Consider the following 14,635-nt stretch of genomic DNA (forward strand, 5'->3'; position numbering starts at 1 on the left):
CTGAAATTATTTCTTCCATAATTAAAAATACATTAATCATTATTTGCCACTGCTCTGCGAGCACGTGCTTGTGATACCCACAGTGCCCTGTCCCACGTCCTCAGATTCCCCCGATCTGCAGTGGTGGCTTCTCATTTTTAAGACCAGAGCAATTCTGACAGCATTCAAGATGGGCTCTGCTGGCCTTGCACCAGCTATAGATTGAGGCTGTAATTTCAGAGTATGAGCTCTTGTCTCTTACTAATGTGCCAGGTTTATAGGCGCCATAGAATTATTCTGCTCAGAGCAATCTAGAAGATGCTTCTTCCATGCAGGATGAGGCACTTTTAAATCATAAAAATATTTCAAGCCTTCACCCTGGATTCAAACCTGCAGCAGGAAAGAGTGGTGCTTTTCAGCCGGGCCATGAATGACCGCGTGAGCCGTAGGGCCACGGAGGACGAGGCTCTGCTGCCTTCTGCATCGCAGTGTCCTGGCGCGTCCACACTGCCCCTTCCCAGTTGGCTTGTGCCCCAGCTCCCCTCTGTGTTGGGCCTGGGAATAAAGGGGAGAGCAAGGATCTGACCGCGATTACGGACCCATCCAACAACGGCAGAGGACGGTGCCAACCCCAGGTGCTGGTGCCCCAGGTCTGCGAGGTACCAGGCTGCTGCATCCAGAGCATCCTCCTGGGTCGCATCCAGCCGGGCATCGGCACGGTGCCGGCAGGGGTCCCGGGCCCATCGCCTGTGCACAGGAATAGCAACGGGAAAGGGAGCAAATCCGTCCCCCCGGATGGTGGGTGGAATTGGAGTGGTCCGGATGGACAGATGGGTGATGGCTGAGCGGGTTCGGTGTGGTCCAGGTGGAAGGATGGGCAGGCGGCGGCTGAGCGGGTTCGGTGTGGTCCAGGTGGATGGATGGGCAGGCGGCAGCTGAGCGGGTTCGGTGTGGTCCAGGTGGAAGGATGGGCAGGCGGCGGCTGAGCGGGTTCGGTGTGGTCCAGGTGGAAGGATGGGCAGGCGGCAGCTGAGCGGGTTCGGTGTGGTCCAGGTGGAAGGATGGGCAGGCGGCGGCTGAGCGGGTTCGGTGTGGTCCAGGTGGAAGGATGGGCAGGCGGCAGCTGAGCGGGTTCGGTGTGGTCCAGGTGGAAGGATGGGCAGGCGGCGGCTGAGCGGGTTCGGTGCGGTCCACCAGAAGAGGGCACTGACAGCCAGATCTTGCGGCCCACCGAAACTTTCCCAGGCCGCGCACGGCACAGCTGAGCTTCAGGCCAGTCTCGCACTCTGGTTCTCCCTGCAAGGTGCTTTAAAATGCAGCCGACGGCACCAGCTGGACGGACAGAGCTGTGCTGGGCCAAGGGGTGTCAGCACCCAGAGGGATGCCAGCGGAGCCGGGATGGGCCCCCTTCCCAGCCGGGCAGGGGGTTTCCACTCGGGAAGGGCCGAAGGGGAGGGAGGAGGCTGGGGAGCCGGGGCACAGGCACCCTGGGGGGTCATGTCACCACGACGGCTCAATCCTTCAGCACAAATTTGCTGGGAACTCAGCAAAGGATCCAGCGTGTCGGCAGCCGCGGCCGGCTCCTCTCCTCTCCTGCTCCCGGAAGGAAAGCCGCTCCGGCAGCTCCGAGGCGCCGCGGGAGAGCCGGGCCGCCCCCGGCCTTTGTCAGCCCTGCAGGCGTTACGAGGAGACAAGCTGGCTTTTTGCTTCACTTCGGAAAGCGAACATGTTTCTTGGCTTCCCTCAATCCCCTGGCTCACGATCCCGAGAAGCAGGTTACTTCAGGACACCGCTATCCCAGCTGGAACAGCGCCTCTCCACCAAAATAACTTCCCAGGGAGGTTTTGTTCCCGTCCGCGGAGCCCGGCGCAGACGGCTCGCGGGGCTGCCTGGCTCCGGCGTCGGGGAACGCCGACGGCAAAGGGCCTTTACCCACGGCCGTCGGTCTGGTCTCCGCCCGCGCGGGAGCGTGTGGCCGGGCATCCTGCTACGTCCGGCAGCTTCGGAGGTGGCTGCAGAGCTGCTGGCAAAATTTCGATGGAAAGAAACAACCGAAAGCCGTAATCATCCTTGTTGAAACTTTGGGAAAAGCAATTCACAGTCCCTCCCCCAAATTCAAGGAATTACAGAGTTATCTTAATTTGTGATTTGGTCCTAACCTTCGACAAACAGCTTCCCCAGCCAGATCCCTCCACGTCCCGGGGAAGCAAGCGGCAGGAGAGGAGCACGCCATGAAAAGCCACTGCGACCCCACGTTCCCTCCTCCTCGCCCGAAAACTCGTTAGTAATAGCGATAATGGCCTTTTTTCCAAGCTAAGTGGTTTCCAGATGGATGTAATCTGTTATAAATGCTGTAAGAGTTACAGCAAACATATCTCTGTGTATGTTGAAGATCTGTGCCATAATGAGGAGAGATTTACTGTTGCCGTCAGTGGAGGCAAGGGGATCCGCTCCCGCCCGAGTTCCCCCCGGCTTCGCTCAGGCTGTCTGCAAGGAACCTTAATTGATTCTTTAGGTTAAAGCCTTTTCATCTGCGGAGACAAGCCGCAGCATTAATTCTGCATAATGTGACACGCAGCATTTGCGTGCGGCTCTCAAGCACAGCTTTCGCTCCCCGTGTTCCCTTTCGGGCTCTGATTTGTTTTCTTTCCAAGGCAAAGTCTGGATCTGGCTTCCATCAGCAGCACTAATTAATCCTTCTCTGTATGTTGCATTAAAAAAAAAAAAGTTTTTTGGGTAATGAGTTCGTTTAGGAAGCAGACCTTTATCTGTCAGCCGTCCTGGGGGTGGATGGTTTTTGCCGCAGGGCCAAGTTTCCCACCGCTGCCGAGGGCGGATCCGAGGGTGCCGGTGAAACACGTGGAGACTGGCAGGAAAATTCTCCTTCATAATTCACGGTAAGGAAGGAGCGGCGCCGGCGGGGTTTGCTGATGGACGAGCTGGAGCGGCAGAGCGTGAAGTTCCCCGGGACCCGGGGAAGGTCCGTCCGCGTCCGCCCGGCTGTCCCGGCGGGAGAGCTCCCGTGCCGCGGTGCCGCGGCCGGGTGGGAGCAGCGCGGGCTCCTCGGACGGCCTCCGGCCTCGTGGGGACGGGGCCGCGACGCCCCGACGCCTCTCCCACCGAGAGCGCCCAAAATATCCTCGCTGCCGGCGCGACCGCGGAAGAACAAGCATTTTTTGCTCTTATTTAGCGGTGGCTGCAGGAAGGGGCGGCTCGGGCAGCCGCGGCCGCTCGCTGCGACGGGGCGCTGAGCAACCTGCTCGGGCCGAAAAGGAGACCAAAAATGGCATCGCTTGCTCGGAGCCAGCGGACGGGAGCGGCTCAAACCCGCCGGGGTGCTGAGGTTTCTTCCCGAAAGAAACTAATTGCAAGGAAAAATTGATTTTTTTTTTTAATTTCCTCGAGAAGAAAGGTTTTATTGCCAGCGTTTGCCACGGTCAAGGTCCCTTGCTGTTCTTATGACAAGTCTGGCTGGTGGCTTAAGTGACTGTGTGTTTCCCCAGGGTTTGAACCAGCCGTGTCAGCGCAACGTGTCTGTTTTGGCAACGAGATTGCAAAAATATATATATATATATCTGTATTTTGCCTCTGGATACTGTGCCTGGCTCCGGGCCCTTGGGAGCGTAAAAGATCAGCACGTATTAAGCTTCAGCAATTTTGCAGACAGCACAAGCCGTTAAGGCGCTATCGGTATCGTAACTGCCCTGCGCGCACCCGGGCCGTGCCGACGGCCGGATCCAGACCCCGCGCGCGAGGCTCCGGGCGTCCGCGGCGAGGCAGCGCGTCGCCCCCGTCTCACAGCCCCCCCTTCCCGGAGGAGCCCCCGCCGCGCGGAGCCGGAGGGGCGGCTGCTCCTCGCCACGCTGCTCGGAAGCAGGGCAGGGAGGAGAGAACACCGCTGAGGTGCAAAACCCGAACCTCGTCCCGCAGACCGGCCCTTGGACGTGGTGCTCTGCCCGTCCCGGGCCGGTTTCGCACCTCCAAGCTGCTGCGTGATCCGGCTGCGTCGGAGGTCTGATTAGCATCCAAACGCTCCTCCCTGGACTCCGTTTAAACTGTCCTGAACTCCTCTGCTATAGTATTTTTAGCGTGGAAATCCCTGCAGAGCCGGTCGTGTCGGGGTTGCAGCCACCTTCCCGGAGAGAGCTGCTCCGTCTGGGTTTCTGAGAGCTGGACCGGGATGAACCAGGTCTTCTGCGTGTCCTTGGCCCGGAGGGAGCTCTTCCCTGCCCACGCCGGAGGCCGGAGACCCGGGTAACGGGCATTTGGGCCACTTTGTCACTGGATGAACAGAGCGGGGACCTCGGGAGCGGGAGCAGAGAGGAGTCTGCTGTGCTGCGCAGCCGCACGCGCTGCGCTGAGCTCCGCCAGCCGCGGAAACGGCCCGGGGAGAAATGTTTATGATAGTAAATTCCTGTAACAAAGGACGCCGCAATACATTAAATCTCTGAATATTTATGGAAAACTGCTAGATGGTTTTTTTCCAGACTTATAGTGATGTCCCAAGGTGAAAAAGTAATTTTATGTTCGCCATTAATCTTGTACAACAAAACACATGGGAAGGCTCCCGTGGGGAATTCGCATTAATTGATTGTGCCATTAGGAGCCAATCTGGAACTCCCGGAAAGTGGCTGAGGCCTGTTGCGCCGGGCGCTCCTCTGCTCTGCCTTTCCTCTGCGCGTGCCGGGCGGCAGTGTGCGCTCCCCCCGCGGAGACCCCGCGCCGGGGACGGGGCTGAGCCCCCGGGATGGGGACGGGGACAGGGCTGAGCTGCCAGGGACAGGGATAGGGATGGGGATGGGGATGAGGATGGGGATGGGGACAGGGATGAGGATGGAGATGGGGTTGGGGATGAGGATGGGCATGGGGATGGGGACAGGGCTGAGCTGCTGCAGACAGGGTGGGGACAGGGACGGGGACGAGGATAGGGACGGGGATGGGGACAGGGCTGAGGACAGGGACAGGGCTGAGCTGCTGCAGACAGGGATGGGGACAAGGATGGGGATGGGGATGGGGATGGGGACAGGGATGAGCTGCCATGGATGGGGATGGGGACAGGGATGAGCTGAGAGGGACAAGGATGGGCATGGGGATGGGGACGGGGATGCGATCGGGGACAGGGATGAGGACAGGAACAGGGCTGAGCTGCTGTGGACAGGGATGGGGACAGGGACGGGGACAGGGCTGAGCTGCTGTGGATGGGGATGGGGACAGGGATGGGGACAGGGACGGAGCTGGGGCCAGGGCTGGGGCCGGGAGCCAGCCGCCTCCCGCGCAGCCTGGCAGAGGAGCCCGTTTCCCATCGTGAGTCAGAGGGCGCAGAGCAGGGTGCCGTCAGGCCCTGGCTGCGCTGAAGTAGAGGTTAAACATCAGGAAAGTATTTCCCAGTCTCCCACGACTTGTTTTTCCAGCGCTCTTTCTTTCTGCCCGAAACCCCACCTTTCACAGTCATCCGTTCCAGAAATGCCTTGTTTCCCCGTCTCCGCCACATCCGAAGGGCCCCGCGGCCGAGGAGGTGGCTTCTTCACCCGCGCGAAGCGCTTGCAGAAAGTCAGCGTTGTGGCTGTGATTCTCTGTCTCTTCGGTGGGAAAAAAAACAAGCTGATTTTCCCTTCATTAGCAAAAATCCAACCAGAACCAGAACCGCTTTGTTCTTTGCAGCAGGCGTGCTCTTTTTCTGTAAACATTTTTAATCATGGATTTTTTTTGTCATTGTTGTTTCACTTGTGTTGTGAAGAGCGGACACTTTGAAGAGAAATTAAAAGAACCTTTTTTTTTTTTTTTAGAAAAAAGAGTCATATTAGGATGTTTGTGTTTTTAACCCGCCCTAGCCTGAGCTCGGTTGCGCAGACGTGCCGGGGGATGATGCCGGCTGCTCGGACGGGACTGGCAGATGCCCCCGGACCGGTCTGCCCCAAAAAGCAGCGCTCGGAGGAGAAAACCGCCCCGGAGGGATTTTCCGAGCATCCTAACTGCAACCTTTTTTTTGCAACCTGCCAGCGGGCCACCGGCACTGCCGGTCCCCCCTTTCACTGAGCTGCTCCCCGAACATCCCCTTGGGCCAGCGAAGGGGGGGTGGGACCCAGCGGTAGGAGCAGCCGGCCCTTACCTAGATTTATCATCTGAGCTGTGCTTGAACTTTAAAGCGCGCCTTGTGCTCACGCCTGCCTTTAATGCCGCAGGGGCCCGTATATATTTCTACGTGGAAGTGCATTAAAAAGCGCAAGCTCACAAGTCTCCTCTGCTGAAGGTTTATCCCGAAGCATCTCCCAGAGCTCGTGATTTATTGACAGCAGATCAGCTGTGTCCTTACTACAGCTTACGGCTGGGCCATTAAACTTCCAGAGATTAAAAACATGATGGAGAATATAAATGACACGCCGGCTGGGCTGAGGCGTCCCGCGACAGCGCTCGCCCCGCGCTGCCTGCCCGGCCGCGGTGCCTCCTCCTCGAGATGAGACCTGCATTTTGCCGAGACTGGAGGTTTCTCCGCGTCTGGGGCACATTTGACGCAGAGGAGGAGGTCTCGAGGATACTAAGCATCAGCGAGGTGCGAAAGGGAGCGGGAGAGGAGGGAGGAGGAAGGCTCCCATTATTTATTGCCACCCCATTAGCTCAGCCCCTTCCTGGCCAGCGGAGCAAGGCGCAGAAAGCGGGTGCCCCCCAGCCCACCGCGCCGCAGCGAGGGTTTCCCAGGTGCGCCTAGGTCTGCTCAGCGTGATCAGCCTGAAAAACGAAGGGGCTAAGGTGTGAAATTTGAAATGCATTAAATAACTCAGTTCTTCCCAGGCTGGAGTGGTTGAAGCAAAAATCCCCTGCCAGATCAGCTGCGGTTTAGTGAATAATTCACCCTTTTGTACCCTTGGTAATTAATCTCCCTAGAAAGGCACAGCGTGCACTAATTAACCCTGCAGGCCTTGTAATGAGTGCTGGCGGTCGTGCCCAGCAGTGAAGCTGGCTGGGAAGCTGGTGCAGAGCTGCTGCTCCTCACGCGGGGTTGCAGCCCCCACGGTCCCCCCCAGCCAAAGGAGAGGAGGCCGCTTGGAGATGCCCCGTGGAGGGGCTGCAGCTGAGATGAGGTGGGAGAGACCCTCCCTGAACGTCCCTCTGCGAAGCCAGCCTGAAACGGAGCTGGGTCAAGGGTTTCTGCTCCGCTCCAAGGCCCCCCAGGCAGCGGTTGTGCCTGCGGCCGGGCGGCGAGCCCAGGCTCAGCCCAGCTCCCCGGGGGACGCGGTGGGGGAGGCCCTGAGCAGCTGGGGGTCCGGTGTGAAGGTGCTTTGGCGGGGCGGGTGCTGCTGGCAATGCCTCGTCCCAGACGGGGGGCTCATCACCGGGGGTGAGCCCCCACGGGACCTCGTCCTGGTGCTGGGGCGGTATCCGGCATTGCCATCATCCGTGTGTCCCAGGTCCCTGCCGTGCCGAAGCCGGAGTCTGCCCCTGGGGACCCGCGGCGTGGCTGGGCTGGCAGAGGAGCCTGGGGATAGCGGGACCATCCGTGACCATCAGACCCCAGGATCTCGGCTTGTTCTTGCGACCCCTCACTAAAGGGGTTATTGAACGTGCCGCTGATCGCGGAGGGGGTGGATATCCGAATGCTCGAAAAGCAGCAGCACAGCGTCGGCAGAGAAGGGCACGTGCGGATGCGGGTGGAAGCCGAAGGAGCGCAAGATCTCATTAAGTGATAGATGATGGACGGCTCGGAGCGGTGCGCGTCTGGCATACGAAAGCAGCCCGGCGCCTTCGCCGCGGGGCTGGCGGAGGGAGGCAGAGCGGGAAGCAGCGGGAGGAGAGCACGTGCTCCCCTCCGGCCCGGAGCCGCCGGCGCCGGCCCCTGGCGCAGCCCCCGCGACGGGGCGAAGTGCTGCGCTGGGCGAGGCTGGAGCTCGGGCAGCCGCGGTATTTTAGGATGGGGGAACCCCAAAAACCCAGTCCAGTCGCTTTGCAATAGCTGCTGAGTCAAGCTGCGGGAATCCAGGGCTAAGCCTAGCTTAAAAGAAATCCAGACGCAAATCGCGCGGTTTGGATGTAGAAAAGCCCTTAACTCTGCCCCGGCAGCTGGAGATCAGATGAGCCCGACTGCGGTTTTGATGCCGTGCTTGGGCTCGTTATCAGGCTAATTGGCCTCCTGGGCAGATGCGGCCCTGCGGTGTACGTGGGAGCCGGCGGATCCGGCTGGGAAGCGCTCCCCCAGGACCGGGAACCGCTAACTGCTCCCGGCTGGGAGGGAGCTGGCGCTGGGGCTCTGGGGACCCCGGCGTGGGTTCGGGGCAGTGTGCGGCGTCCTGCGAAGCATTGCAATTCCCACCAAGGTTTCCCGAGCGTCCCTGAGCCCGGACGGGCCACGGAGCGGGGTGCTGGGCATGGGAGCCTGCTGCTCCTCATCCTCCTCCCTTTGCAAAGAAATCCTTATCTCCCCCGCGGGCTTAAGCGCTTCAAATAACTGCTGTGGTGCAAAGAGGGTGACTGAAGTGGGGCTGGACCCCCCTGCGTGGGTGCTGCTGCTCCCCGCACCTTCGAGGACGGCCTCGGACCTCCGCCGGGACGTGGGGCCAGGGCAGAGCCTCCGCCCGTAAATTCAGGGCAGGGGGACGTCCTGCCTGTCGTCTGCCGGGGGCTGGGAGATGGGAAACAAATCTCTTGGTAATGCCGAAAAGGAAGCCCAGCGCTGGGGTTTTGAAACAGAACAACCTGCCCGTGCCCAGCAATCCCTCGTGCTCTGCACCTGCGGCTTTAAACGGTGCCTGACGTCCCCGATTCGCACGGGAGCTGGCGATAAATCGCCCGGCACGTGGGCGTAGATCACTCCCGTGCGGCGGTGCGGGCGAGCCGAGCCCGCGGCAGGAGCCGGCCTGTGGGTTTGCACCGTCGCAGGGCTTTGCCGCGAGAAGCGGCCGGGGCTCGAGGCCGGATGCAATCCGCAGCGCCGGTTTCCCAGCCCGTTTGGGGATGCAGGCGGCAGCCGGGGCATCGCGGTGCTGGGATGGGGCTGGGCGGTACCCCTGGGCAGCGCTTACAGCCTGTGGCTTCAGCGTTGTGTTGGCCCCGCTCGCAAGCAAGGGTGGCAACAAGCGCGATGGCTTGGGGACGGCGCGTGCCAGTCTGTTTCTGAGCGCGTCTCGAGTACCTGCCGCGCCGTAGGGGATGCTCTGGATGCAGAAGGTGCTGCACAATCCAATGTTGATGTATTAGCTCTGAAGATCCCTCCTTTGCGTGGCATTATAGCCCCAGCGTGGGCCGCGGGAGTGTTTACCTTGTGTTTACGACCGCGGCTCTCCCGCTTAATGGGAGCGTTCGCTGCCAGGGCGAAGCCTGGCTGCAGCTGCCGCTTCGGCGCGGGCTGGATTAACTGCCGGCCGTAAAAGTCGGCGTGCGGCGACGGCCGAGGGGGCACCGTTAACGCAGCAGGGTGGAAAATCCTCCCCTTCCCGGCAGAGAGACCGGTTTCAGCCCATGCTTTTCCTGGCTGGGTCAAGGGTTTCTGAAGCTATCGCCGAATCTCAGCCTGGGTTTGAAAATGCAAATAGCATCTAGCATGGGCAGGGGAAAATCACGCTTTCGAAGGGCGGCAGGGACGTCTGCCAGCCCAGCGGCTGGAGCCTTCCCTCGCGGGGGAAACGCACCTGCGGGATGCAAGGATGCGTCCTCAGGAAGAGCATCAGCTCCCCGGGCGATTCCCCCGGCTGCACCCGCGCTGGCTCCATCCCTCCGTCCTGGCGGAGGGACGATGCCCGGCTCCGCGTGGGCTCAGCCTCCTGCCGAAACCGCCCGGCTGCTGCTCGGCTCCGAGATGGATAGCCGGGCAAACGAGCTCAGCCGCTAATTACACATGTAATCAGCGCCTAAGGAAGGGGTTAGATGGATTTGGATCTAATTAAAACTAATCTGCCGCGTGTCTCGCCGGGGAGAGAAGCGGCGCGTGGCGGCGGGTGCCCTGGCAGCTCGGCGGGCGATGTCCTGCCTTCCCGCTTGCCCGCAGGGTTTTATTACGGCTGTAAATTAGGATGAAGGGATTTGCTGCAGTGCCCTCTAATTCCCCCTGGGAATTCCCTCTGCTTTGCCGGCAGGACGGGGCCGGCCGGCCCTGCCGCACCGGGGACGAGGTGACGCCGGGCTGCTCCCACGGCTGGCTGCAACGAGCGTGGCAACTCAAGTGCTGTTTCCACTGAAAAACACCCAAATCGTGGCCCTGTGCAGCCAGGAAACGTCCCCACGGGGGGACTTGGGGCTGTGCTCGGGCTGGGCACCTCGTGCGGAGGTGGGAGCCCCTCGTCACCCCCCCGGCCCCTGCTTCCCCGCTCTCCCCCGCTGCCTCCACCTGCCCCTTGCCGCGGCATCCCCGTCCCTTTCTTGCTTCCTTCCTCAGCGCGAGGGATGTGAAAGCGAGACCCATCTGTGCTGCGCCGCTCAGCCGGGCTTCCTCCCTCCGTCCTCGCTGTCGCAGCCCGGCGGGTTCGCGGCGGTCGGGAGCCCGCGGTGCAGGTGCCGCGGGGCAAACGGGTGCTGGGAGCGGGTGTCGGGGCGGCTCGTCCCATCCCGTCCCGTCCCGTCCCGCCTCGGAGGGTGGCTCTGCGCCTTGCCCCGATTCACGCTGAGGCTTTTGCAGGGTTAAAAAGCTCATTTCATCCTCTTCAGGGCGAGGGAGCCGGTTTCCCGGCAGCGCCGGCGCGGGGACGTCCCGAGCCCTGCGCCACTCCGGGTGCATCACCATCCCGGAGGGAGCCGGGGGTTCGCGGGGGCCCTCGCGGCCGTCCTGGGCTCCCCCGGCCCGGCCTCGGTCTTGGGACGGAGGCGCTTTGGCATCGCGGCCCCGGCGCTGGGGCCGGTCGCCCACCCCGTGCGGTGGCAGCCGCGGCCGGCAGCCCTGTTCCCGCGCGTGGGACCGGAGCGGCTTTGGCAGCCGCCTCGGAGCCCGGCCGTGGTGCGCGGGGGCCTCTCCGGCTTCCTCCTTCGGCTGCTATTTATAAGCCGAGAGTTGCACAAGGCTGGAACTGTTTTTTTCCGCGATTGTATCGAACCGGTGAAGCTCGTAGAGCGGCCGGTCTGTCCGACATCCTGTGCGCGCGCCCCTTCTTTTTGCAGCGATCTCCCATTCCCGCTGGGATCGCGAGGCAGTGACGGAGACGTAGCCTGGGATCGCGGCGGGCCGGGAAGCGGCGAGCAGGGGGCTGCGCTGGCCGTATCCAGCGCACAGGGAGCGGGGAGGGATCCCTGCCGGGTGCCAGGTGTTTCCAGAGCCTCTTGGAGGCCGCGTTCGGCCGATGGAGGGATGCCGCCGCTCATCCGCCCGTGTCCCCCCGGTGAGAAACGACGCTGCTCGGCCAAACCCAGCTCCAAGCGCTGCGTGCGAATAAACCCCGGCCCCCGGCCTGCGTCCGCTCCAAGACGATTGCAGGCTGGTTAAGAGGCCGGTTATTCCCGCTGGAACAGCGGTTCAGCCCGTGTTTCGCCTTGACGTCATGGTGCTGGGGGGTGACGCTGTTCCCTGCCGGCAGCCGGCCCGTGGCGCGGCGCTCCGGGATGCGCGCGGGATGCGGGATGTGGGATGCGGCTGCTGGGAGCTGCAGCGCCCGGAGCCCGGGGGCATCTCAAAACGCTCCCGGCACCGCGTTAGCTCGGCCCTTCCCGGCTTCGGTGCGGCGTGGATGTTCCCAGCCCGCGGCGGCTCCGCTTGGGGCTGCGCCGGGAGGGCTCGGCGGGGTGCTCGACGGCAGCCCTGACCTGCCCCTTCCCGGCAGCACCCCGGCCTCGGCAGCGCCGTTTCGGGGGGCCCCGCGGCGAGGCCGGTGGGCTCGCGCCCTCCCTGCCGTCCCGCCAGCCGTGCCCGCGCTTGGAGCAGCCGAGGTCGCGCATCCGTCTTGGTCGGGGCCTGGCTCTCCGCAGGATTCCCACGTTTCCGTCCCCGGCTGCGGCGGAGGCAGAGGGCCGCGCGCCCGGCTCCCCGCCGGCTCCGCCAGATGTGCCGCTTCCCCGCTGATCGCAACGGCTCGGTGAGACAGCACAGCTGGCACCGAGCGCTCGGGCCTCATCCAGGAGACGGTGCGCAGCAGCGCTGTGTGCTCGAAGCGCGTTGAAGGCGATAAAGTTAGCTTGCTTTTTCTTTTTTCCTCCCTTCTTTGGCTGGCTTGTGGCCCCCCCCACCCCCCCCCAGGGACCTGTTGTCTTCCCGGGATCTGGCCGAGGAAGCCCGCTCCCCCCGCGACGCGGCCCCAGCGCCCGTTCCTGCCCGCCGCCCCTGCTCCTTTCCCTCCTCGCGTCCCGCAGCAGCGGGAAGGCAGAACGGGAGCATCTCCCGCGAAACTCCGTCCTCCCGAGGCGATGCCACGCGCCGAGGCGCGGGGAGCCAAGCCCTTCCCCGGCGACGGTGCTGCGCGCTGGGGCCGGCCCCGGGGGCCTGACGCTGCGCTCGTCCCCGCGCCAGCACGAGCCGGGCCGGGGGACGCTTCGGAGCAGCTGCCGGCTCCCGGGGGCGGCGAAAGCCACGGGGGGAAACAGCCCGGCAGCAGCAGAAGCGGCGTTTGGGAGCCAGATCTGGGGAAGGGAAGTGAGTCAACGTCTCGGAAGCAGCCGGGGGCGGTGGGAGAGGGGAGCCCGGGACGGACCCCAGGCGGGGGGCCGCCGCGCTGTGCATCCCCCGGGGCCGCTGGGGCGTTGATCCCGCGCCGTCGTGCGGCCCCGGCCGGCGGCAAGGGCCCCGTGGGAAGCAGCTGGTTTCTCCCGCGCCTCGGGATCCCGGCCAGCTTTCCCAGCTCGCGCCGTTACACCCTCTTCCAGCTGTTGCTCGCGGAGCGAAGTGCTGCCAAGAAACCCCGAGCGATGCTGCTGCGGCTCCTTCCCCTCCCCGCTCCCTTAAAAGCGCCCGGAGCGCGCTGCCTGCGCGTGCCGCCCCGGACGCGGTGTCTGCTAGGATATGGGAGCGTGTTTGCTCTCCGGGAAGGGCTCGGCAACACGGGGGAGGCACCGCCTGTGCCGTGAGCCTTCCTCCGGCGCCGAGCAGCTCCTCTTCCTCCCCGGCTGAGCTGCCGGGTGGCCGAGGACCCGGCTTCGTCCCTCCGGCACCGCGCACGGGCAGCGCCGGCAGAGGCGCGGGACGGCGCGAGGCAGCAGGTATTTTCCCTAGGGAAAGGGCTGGAAATGGGGCAGAGCCGGGGACAAGCCGGGCCGCCCCTGCCCTGTGCCCACCCAGCTTCTGCTGCAAGAGCTTGGGCCCCCCCCGGCAAAACCTGCTCCTTTTCCCCTGCTCCCCCCGGAGCAGGAGCGGGGCAGCCGCCTGCATCCCGCGTGCTCGGGCGGGCGGCCGAGGCGGGGGCCGGCTGCGGGGTCGTCCCCGGCGTCCCACCGCGAGGCACCGGGCACGGAGCCGAGCGCACCGCGGGCACGCACGTCTCCGGCGGGATTTCCCAGGGAGCCGCTGCCGCGTTTCGCTCCGGCAGACACCAGGACAGGTTTGGCCGGAAAGCCTGCGGAGCCGCGACGAGCCCCGGCGTGCCCAGGGCAGAGCAGCCCCTGCGACGTGCCGCCGCGGGAGCATCTCACATCCGTGAAAGCCCTGAGCTGCTTCTGGATGCAAACTGCTCCTCGTGCTGCTGGCGGCCGAGTTGGTGGCCCAGGGCTGCGTCCCCGCGAGCGGGACGGCCGGTCCCGGCGCGCCGGCGTGACGGTCACGAGCCGCCCGGGGTGGCAAACCGCCGCTCGGTGCAGGCGTGCGGCCTCGCGCCGCCGCGCAGCAGAAGTGCGGGCGCCTCTTCTCCTTTCTCGGGCCGGGCCGCCGCCGAACCGGGCGCGTCAGCAAGTTTCCTCGTGGCTCGACCTCTGGGCGATGTTGTAACGCGCGGCGTTGTGCAAAGACGGGCTCGTGCGGGGGCTCCGATTCCTGTTTTTCAGCTCTGACGGGGCTCGGGCCCTGCGTCAGGGCCGTCTGCCCCTGCTCGCGCTCGCTGCTGCGATGCCCCTGGCTCGCGTCCCCGTGTCCCTCCTTCGGGACAGGCTGGCAGAGGGCAGTTTTCCCTGCCCGGGACACACTGGGCGAGGCGGGAGCACGGTGCGGGCTGGCGCGGGGCGAGCAGGGGCGCCTGCCCCGGCGTCCTCGTGCTCAGGATCCCGGCCCAACCCGGGCTGATTCATCCCTGGGAATCCGCCGCGGCATCCGAACCCACCCCGGCGCTCGGGGTCCCGCTTGGCACAGCTGGATGAGCAGCTGGGAAGGGCCGGGCCAGAGGGACCGCGCGGGCGGGTGCAGCTGGGCGAGCGTCCTGCCGCCTCCTCTGCCTCCTGCGGTGCATTCGTGGGGGATGGCTCTCTCCCATCGGACTATCCGTCTCCCTCCGTACCCAAAGCCAGAGGAGTCCAAGGCGCCGCGCGGGCGGCAAGCGGCAGCTTGGACGACGGCTGGGAGACGTTGGGAAAAACCGGCTGGGGCAAAACCTAGCAGGTCGCGAAGGTGTCCCAGGTCTCGGGGGGCCTTTGGCAGCGCCCGCCCTGCCCGGGGAGCTCCCAGACTGCTGCGGCGTTTGCACGGCCGGAGTTCCTGCGGGCCGGGCGGGATGCTGCATGGTGCCGGCGGGATGCTGTGGGGCGCTGGGCGGGATGCCACGGGATACCGGGCGGGACGCTGCATCGTGATGGGTGGGATGCCACGGGGTACCGGGCAGGATGCCAC

The 14,635-nt window shown here is 64.2% G+C and overlaps 1 protein-coding gene across 4 annotated transcripts in view; it reads left to right on the top strand.

The window, feature by feature from the left end:
• CMKLR1 (chemerin chemokine-like receptor 1) overlaps positions 1-14,635 on the top strand; it is a 55,353-nt gene that overhangs the window by 33,485 nt on the left and 7,233 nt on the right. For 2 of the 4 annotated variants that reach the window (XM_026114425.2, XM_064521898.1), the window contains exon 1: positions 12,814-13,083. The exons of the other annotated variants lie outside the window; for them this stretch is intronic. The gene's annotated coding sequence lies outside the window, so the exon portion shown is untranslated. Of the gene's footprint in view, positions 1-12,813; positions 13,084-14,635 lie in introns of those variants that run through there. 4 annotated transcript variants of the gene reach the window in all.

This window comes from Dromaius novaehollandiae, chromosome 17 (genome assembly GCF_036370855.1).
Source record: "Dromaius novaehollandiae isolate bDroNov1 chromosome 17, bDroNov1.hap1, whole genome shotgun sequence".
Taxonomy (NCBI): domain Eukaryota; kingdom Metazoa; phylum Chordata; class Aves; order Casuariiformes; family Dromaiidae; genus Dromaius; species Dromaius novaehollandiae.